The sequence below is a fragment of the Mus pahari genome, chromosome 7 (assembly GCF_900095145.1).
Source record: "Mus pahari chromosome 7, PAHARI_EIJ_v1.1, whole genome shotgun sequence".
NCBI lineage: Eukaryota > Metazoa > Chordata > Mammalia > Rodentia > Muridae > Mus > Mus pahari.
The window spans coordinates 57,878,045-57,886,253 of record NC_034596.1 but is presented as its reverse complement, the minus strand read 5'-3'; the positions used below and the strand labels follow the sequence as shown (position 1 = coordinate 57,886,253).

General features: G+C 43.4%; 1 protein-coding gene across 3 annotated transcripts in view; it reads right to left on the bottom strand.

Moving 5' to 3' along the window:
* The window catches only part of Lrfn5 (leucine rich repeat and fibronectin type III domain containing 5), a 307,094-nt gene extending 304,684 nt beyond the window's left edge, over positions 1–2,410 (bottom strand). For all 3 annotated transcript variants that reach the window (XR_003844237.1, XM_021201686.2, XM_021201685.2), the window contains exon 1: positions 564–2,410. The gene's annotated coding sequence lies outside the window, so the exon portion shown is untranslated. The remainder of the gene's footprint in view (positions 1–563) is intronic.
* Between the last annotated feature and the right edge of the window lie 5,799 nt (positions 2,411–8,209).

The following is an 8,209-nucleotide window of genomic DNA, read 5'->3' as shown; positions in this document are numbered from 1 at the left end:
AGAGAGAGAGAGAGAGAGAGAGAGAGAGAGAGAGAGAGAGAGGTGGCAGTGGTGGCTTTAATTCCAGCACTTGGGAGAAAAAAAAAAAAAAAAAAAAAAGATAGAGGTGGGGGGCGGGGAAGCAAACACCGGATCTCACTTCAGTATCTGGAGGGTTGGCTACCAAATGGTCCGCAGCAACCATAGCCTGAAGGAAACATGAACCGAACCGTTCATCTCTGGCATCTTCAGACAGGTTCAACAAGCCTGGCCCTTTTCAAAAACTATTCTCAGGCTTTATGTATTCATGGATAGATAGATAGATGATAGATAGATAGATAGATAGATAGATAGATAGATAGATAGATAGATAGATTTCACTACCACAATAAGTGTCCAGACATAGACTTACATTTTATATACCAGAAACTGCATACCCTCTCACTGAGCAAGCGCCCTTGAATACCCAGCCCTTTCTAATGATTTTCAAAACATTAATAAGTAAAGTAGCCTGCAATGCAGATAAGATGCTAGAAACAAGACCTTAAGGAAAGTGGGTGAGGCAAGTAGTCCTTCATTGTTACCTGGTGCCTCTAGGGGGAAAGACGGTCATAGGAAGACTTTCTGCCGGCAGGTAAGATCCAGACAACGTGGCTCCAGGTGGCTTTCACAGTCGTACTGGGGTCTCGCTCATCACTTCGCTGCCCTTTGCCATAGCTCAGCACCCGCATCCTAGGGAGTCAGAGATGTGGCTCCAGCCGCTGCCGTCGCTGCTCGCAGGTCGCGCTGGGTGGGGAATCGGCGCAAATCGCCCCATGAAACCGGTGGCTCCGCGCCCGGGGAGCGGGCAGAAGCAGGGCGACCGCGCACACAGAGACACGCTCACACACACTCACACATTCTCAGCCGGGCGCGCGCGCCCTCACACTTGCACAAGCACTCCCAGAACCGCACCGGGAGGGAGAAACAGTACTGGTCCTTCTCAAGATCCGGTCCGGAAGCCCACCAGCCCACCGGCAAAGAGAGCAGTCGCTTTCTCACATAGCCCTTTGATCACGTTTCCTTCAAGTTCTCCTGCAGCCAAATCCTTGGAATTCAAAAGCTGGTGACATTTCGCTGGGCAGAAAGGGAGTCCTGGAAGGGCTGTGGAAGCATCAGGGATTCGTTAAGCAGTTTGAAAAGCAATCCTCATTACCTTGTTTGTACAGTAAACCAGCTCGGAGTGCTGAAGTTTGGGCTTCAAATGTTGTGGACAGACACATTCATATTCTTCGGACTAAAACAGGAAAGTCAAGATGCAGGGAAATAATACAGCTGCAAGTCCCTCTCTTGACCTTGCGATGTACCTGGAAGCTCCTTAATACAGCCACTTTCCAAGCCTCTGGATTAAGTAATCCGTACACCTGGGTTCACAGCCCATCAGCCTCCCAGAATCCAGCCAGGAAAACCGGTCTGGGTGTCCTCCACGCTCTGCGAGAACCTGGGCACGGAGGGGCATCTCTGAGTTAACACGTTTGCTTCTGGGCAGTTGGAAAAAAAGACTGTCAAATGCATCCGATAGGCGCGCGCACATACACAGGCGCACAAACACACGCATACACACACGCAGCTAGCTGGAAAGAGGCTTACAAAACACTAGAGGAACACCAAGATGACTTGAAACGGTGGAAAACCTCCAGATTCGTGCCGGGAAAACTGAAGGGCCAGCCGGGAGACTCCAGAAGTCTTCTCAGGTCTTTCAATATTCACATTTCTATGCCTCTCCCTTTCAATTTCTCCTTTCCAGAATGTTTCATGGATCTGCCCCACCCCCGTCGAGTTGCGCCTTTTTTTTTTCTAAGATAACCGACCACACAACATGAATTACATGGGTGCGTTGTGCTCACGGCTCCACAAAGTCCAGAATCCTAAGGACCAGCTAGCTGAGAAGCCATTCACATCTCACATCTTCAAGGGAAGAAGAAAAGCACGCAGGCCAACACACACACACACACACACACACACACACACACACACACACACACACACACACACACACACACGGCTCCGGCTGCTCTGCGCGGGCTCACCGCCTCCCTGCGCCGCTGCACCCAGGCGCCCCTCCCGCTGGCTGAGGCCTTGGGACGAGTCCTCAGCTCAGGCTCAAGGCGGGAAGCTGCAGTCCGGGCTGGCAGCCGCCGCCCCGGCAGGCTTGGGAGAGCCGCTCCCCAGCGTGGTGCGTGCAGGCAACGCCGGCCCAGAGGAGCTGCGCTCCGCGCTGCAGCATGGAGGCGGCGGCGGCGGCGGCCGGCGCGCGGCCGAGAGCCGGTCCCTAGCTGCAGTGACGAGAACGGCCGCACCTCCCAGAACCCTAGAAACAGGAGACACCCCAAGCCATAGCAGCTATGCTCTCGGTCTTTGAGACTTCGGGCTGGATGTGTTCAGAGAACCGATTTTCCGCGGGCGCAAGGAGAGAGCTAGCGCTGTGCCAGCAAATCCCTAAGCAGAGGAGGCGCGGGGGCGTTGCAGGAAGGGGGGGAGGGGAAGCGGTGGAAAACCCGAAGGGAGAAGGCTAACTTCTGGGGCATCCCTCTGTTGGAAATGAACTGCCTGATCTAGTCGCCCACTGACCCATGGTTAAGGGAATAATAATTTAAATTTTTTAAAAAAATTTAAAGAAAGGTGTCACGCAGTCAGAAAGTGCCATTAGGCAGTGTGAAAAGTGATTAGCTCCAACCTGGCCGGAAAAAAAAAAAAAAAAAAAAATCCCAGCGTAAGAGCTTCTGGCTGAAACTCCCAGGCACTGAAGGCTGGCTTCCAGTGTTCCCTAGTCTGCGTGTGTGTGTGTGTGTGTGTGTGTGTGTGTGTGTGTGTGTGCAGGGGGTGGGTGATTTGCTTATGAATCAGATGGAAGCGAATTCCAAAATGAACATTTACTTTGCGGAATCTGCGCGGTAGGTGACCGGCATGAAGAAGTGGTGAAGCTAACCACATTTTAGTGTACAGAGCTTAACATGACCGGAGTAGTCCGCAGAAAGGCCTGGCCACTGAGGTCACCTGCACTGGGGAAGGATGTGGAGCTGCAGAGAGGTGTGGTACAGAAGAAAGCAAAACAGCCTCTTGGGGAGATACTGGGTAGGGCCCTCCCTGACTTTACTCTTGGAATTCTGCCAAGATTCCTAGAGTCTCCATTAATCCCCAGTCTCCGCCAGCAAAGCTCACAGACATCCCTTAAAGAAGGTCATTAAAGAAAAGGGTTCCTTCAGCATGTGGAGTGGTCGGAAGCTAGTCCTTTCAGGATAGAGTTGATGAGCGCTTGATTTTTGGTTTCTGTGCCTCCCTCTAAGTTCAAATACCAACCTGAACCAAACCTGAGTGGAAGATGGGGGGGGGGCGGAAATACTGGCTACCTAGGAGCACTTCCTTGACACTTAGTAAAGACTCACACCATACTGTTGTTCCTCCCAGAATAGGATGCTTCCAGTAGAACCCGAGGCTTTACCCTTGCCTTGCGAATTCACAAGGGCGTGCACATTCAGGCACACCCACGGGCCCTATCCAAGTGCGCGCACGGGCACCCACGCATAATCGAGACCCACGCAACTGCCTTTTGAGAAATGAACTCAGCCTAGAGTACTTTAAGTGGTAACTGCTCCAGTTTTCTCTTCCCATCTCTGGGCTCCCCTCTTTGCTTCCGACCAGGTTCCACTCAGGTTTACCCCTGGGTGGTTCGTCCCTGGATTTAGCAATGCGATCTACTTGCTGGTTACTTGATTCCGGAGGAGCATTGCCTGGAGCTGCGATTCCTGCCGCGCAGTCTCCAAGCATTTCCGCCACACCGGCCAGGGCTCCCAGTTCCAGTGAAGTCTCCAGTGGTAGATTGCAGAGCTGAAAGCAAGTTCGAGCGTCCGAGCATCTCTCTTAACAGCCAGGTGCTGACCAGTAAGAGTCCATACAAATCTGCGGAAGGACTCTGGAGGACAAATACTTCAGCCGACACCATGAAGTCCTGGAGAGTCTCCCCTAAAATCGTGAGTGTTTCTCCGGTGGGTTTCACGGAAGTGGATAACCTAGTATTCAAAGAAATCCCAAGGGAGAGCCTTCACCTCAAGGAGGAGGCCACTTCTGAAGGCACAGGAGAGAAAGTGCTGCTTTCTGGCTTCCCTTTAAACTTTGACGCTTTGTGGACTTGAGAGCAAGTGATGAAATCACCCCAGCTTGGACTCCAGGAAGATCCAAATGAGCACTTCCAAGTACTTTAGGATGGGGGGGGGGTGACTTCTTTTGCCTTCAGGACTGTCTCACTTGCTGTCCTGCTTAGCTGAAAGAACTAAGTCTCCGAAATAAGTATTTGTGGTTCACCAAAGTGAGCAAAGTATATATCCAAATATTGATTCAGAATCCAAAAGACCTCTGCCTATCTGGATTGAATAACTTTCTTTTTCCTCTTTCCTTTATATTTTATATCCGAACAGAGGTAAGAAGAAGACTCATTGCCAACTGGGCCAATTGAAGATACTAACAGAATTCAAATTTCACTTTGGGGTGCCTTTTATTAAATTTGTTTAGTGGTGAGAAAGATGACACCACCTTTTGGCTGAAGTTGGGGAGTGATTCAGGGCATCTCCTTGTTCTCTCAAGGTCCAGCACTTCCCAGGCTGAAATGCCATTTAACTTCAGGCTTCTGTTCACTGAAAATCCACCTCCAGGTGATTTTCCCAAGAAATTATGGTCATGAATGCCAGAATTCTTTTTTTCACAGAAATGAAAATAAAGGCTAAATGATTTCTTAATTTCACGCAAAAGTGGAAATGTGAATATTTTACAGTCAAAATTATACATAAAACATATTCCTGATTTCTGAATGCATTATTATTTTTCATTTGCTTGCTCTAATATAGGGAGAAAATATAACCTACTACTTTAAAAGTTGAAGTTCATGAATCTTACTTCTGTGAATTGATGCATGTAGTTAGTCACCATATTAGTTCATTCTTTTCTTCTCTGTAACCTTCTAAGAAGCACATTTTAATAGGAAACATTTCCATGTTTGAGTCATGGTTGAGTTAGTAGCTTTTTTGGTTCTTTTATTAATTATTGGCTCTGTGATGTTAAAACTTCGAGATAATATGAAAAATCAAGGAGAGATAAAGTTCTTACTTGAACACTTAAAGAATAATTTAAGGCAAAACAAACAAATTCCATGCACTGAAGATTAGATTAATAGCTAATATAGCTGTGACCTTCATAGCTCTGGAACGTTACATTTTCTTAAGAGCTTGTTTCTGACATTTCTGAACATGAAGCTCATGAGTGAAGAATATTGTGGCTGTTAAGTCTTACCCTAAACAACTAATTTTTTGGCAGTGTTGAACATCTGATTTATCTCTGATATATTTATTAAGAAGTTTTATACATAATTTGGGCTAAAGGTGCAAGAAATGATACTCATTTTTAGTATACCTTAGTAACAAACATACCCCTCCCCCCTTAGTTATTTCTTGAGCTTTGATTTGACTTGTAAGGACTAATTGACTTTCTGGAATCTGCTATTAAGTTTCTTCATTTCCTAGTAGCAAGGAAACTATCATTGAAGACTCAATTAATCATTGAGGGGAATGCTGTTTCATGGTTTCCCTTTTTGTTACTCTACTCCCAAAAAACGTTAATGTTGAATCTAGAATTTGGAAATACCAGTGCATTAAAAATAATAATACTGAGCACTGGCAGGGATTTCTTGGGAGTTTACACAAAGGGGATTATCTCAGCCAGCATTAAATATCTCTGAACAAAACAGCAACCTGTAAGCACTATTACTACTATCCATCCTTTTCATTCTTGTTTTTGTTGATAGTCTGGCAAACAACTCCTTAGTTACTATAGTTACAGTGTATCATTCCATTGAAGAATATCCATCATTCTAAGAAAGAAATGATAGTATTTTGATTTCTTTCTATCATCAAAGCTACTTTGTCAAACCAGATGAAAGTAATTATGATTGCTTTGTCACTCTTTACTAAAGTGTGACTGAGCTGCCACAATTGATACATTTTGGGACTAGAAAGGGAATTTGTTCTCTAACAGTAAAGAGTGTGGGTAAAAGTACACAGAGGTCCAGCCTGCTTACTTATATCTTGCTGGTTGAACAGAGTATGAAGTACAATATGTTTAGACTTTTTTATATTTTACAGTGTTTCGGAAAGATTATTAAACCCCAGTTTTTATTCATTAAGGATTTTATTATACGTATGTTCACATATATGTGTAATCTTATGACAATTTACATGTAATCTCTAAGCTATACTCCAAAGTCAAGCTAGTTAGGAAATAGCTATTCTAAAAAACAAGTCTGGATTTTTATTATGACTTGATGAATGCATATAACTGGATACAATGAATCTCATTGGATGGAAGTCCTAAGGCATTTGAAAGGCTTTATATCATTTTATTAATAGCCCCATGGTGAAGTATGTAGCAAAGTCTTTGTTTTATAGATGTAGTTGTTTTTTTTCCCTGTAAATTCATAGCAATATTTTGCCCTCAATTTCAAGCAGGTGATCACAAGTAGGTGATCACAGGTAAGACGACACTCACTTGTAGAGTTGGATTTTCTGAAATACCAGCCCCAAGAGACTTAACTTAAAAAATGCATGTCAATGTATTTGATTAGAATGCATTTACATTAAGGTAAATAATGTCTGATAAGTCTTATGAGTATGAAAGCATATAGTCTCTTCCAAAACCCATATGCATATGTAGATCTAAGGTACAAATTGAATGTCTCCCCAAATTGCTCTCCACCATTTTTTAAGACACGGCCTCTCAATGAACTTTGAATTAACTTTACATAAGGCTAGATAGGCCAGCCAACCCTAAGTATTCACCTGTCTTCCTGTTATCCAACACAAGAGCTGGCATTTTGCTTTGGGCTAGGTCCTCATGTGTCCAGCAAGCACTTTTAAGCACTGAGCCATCTCCGCAGCTACCAGAACAATTTTTTGACATCAACTTTCACAGCATGATCTGGGAATTTGCCCCTACTTCTTCAGTAATTGTTTTTCTTTCTAATCATGGTATTTGGTAGGAAAGACTGTATATTCTCTACTCATTAATTTTTTTTTTCTAAATAACCTTCCTTTTTCTCTCAGTTAGTTTGGTTACCATGCTTTAAAATTCCTTTGATTCCATTGCTCTGATCTTTTGTGGCTCAAGAATAAAAAGGAAATATGTTTTGATAGGCATTGAATTGTTTCTTTATTCAGTGATGTTAAATTCTCTGCTAATAGACTAGGAATTGCATGAATCACCTCGCTTTTGACTAATGTTCTTCACTATGCCTGGAAGAGAGGAATTGACCATAGTTTTCAGCTTTTGTTTCTCACAGAGTGCTTAACCAATAACCAAATTAATTCATTATAGTATTGTCTTTTATTTCTCTACTAAGAATTATAAGCTCCAGATACGTTGTTCCTGATTCCTTGTGAAATGTCTGCAAGTCCTGTATAACTTCTAACTCCAACCTCAGGGTTGCTTTTACATTATTCACTCTTACTTCCCTAGAAGCAGCATTAGAATATCTAAACAGTGTATTCCCCAACAATGCAAAGCATAGCATGGGATATCATTTGTCTAATTTTCTTGAATACTTAAGGGTTTTGTGCTTCGGACTGAAATTCAAGTTCTAAGCTGAGAGATGACTAGGCAGTTAAGAACACTTACCCAGGTCTAGGGTTTGGTTTCCAAAACTGTGGAAAAAAAAATGCTCATATCTATCCAGAATCAGCTCTAACAGGGATCCAAAACCTTCTTTTAGTCGCCTCTGGTGTCCTCGGGAACCACATGCATGTGAAGGCAGATGTCTGTACAGATTTACAAATAAATAAATAAATAAATAAATAAGTAAAATCAATTTTAGAAAAATGCTACAGTTAAATTTTGCTGAGACCTACTAATGACTGCTTTGTAAACTATCAGAAACAATCTCTTTCAAGTCATATAATAAATAAGTTTCATTAAAGCATATTAGAAAGAAATAAGTTTCACAATCTGATGTTTTATTAAATCAGGGAAATGTGTCCATATCAAAAATATAACAAAGACATCGTATTGAAACTTGTATTTTCCTTGGTATTAAATATTGCATCATTTGAATGAGAGAATACTGGTGAAATTCTGAATAGTGATGTTGATCTATTGAGACACTATCTGGCTTTGAGATATTAGTACTGGCACCATACCTTGAAGAGATTTG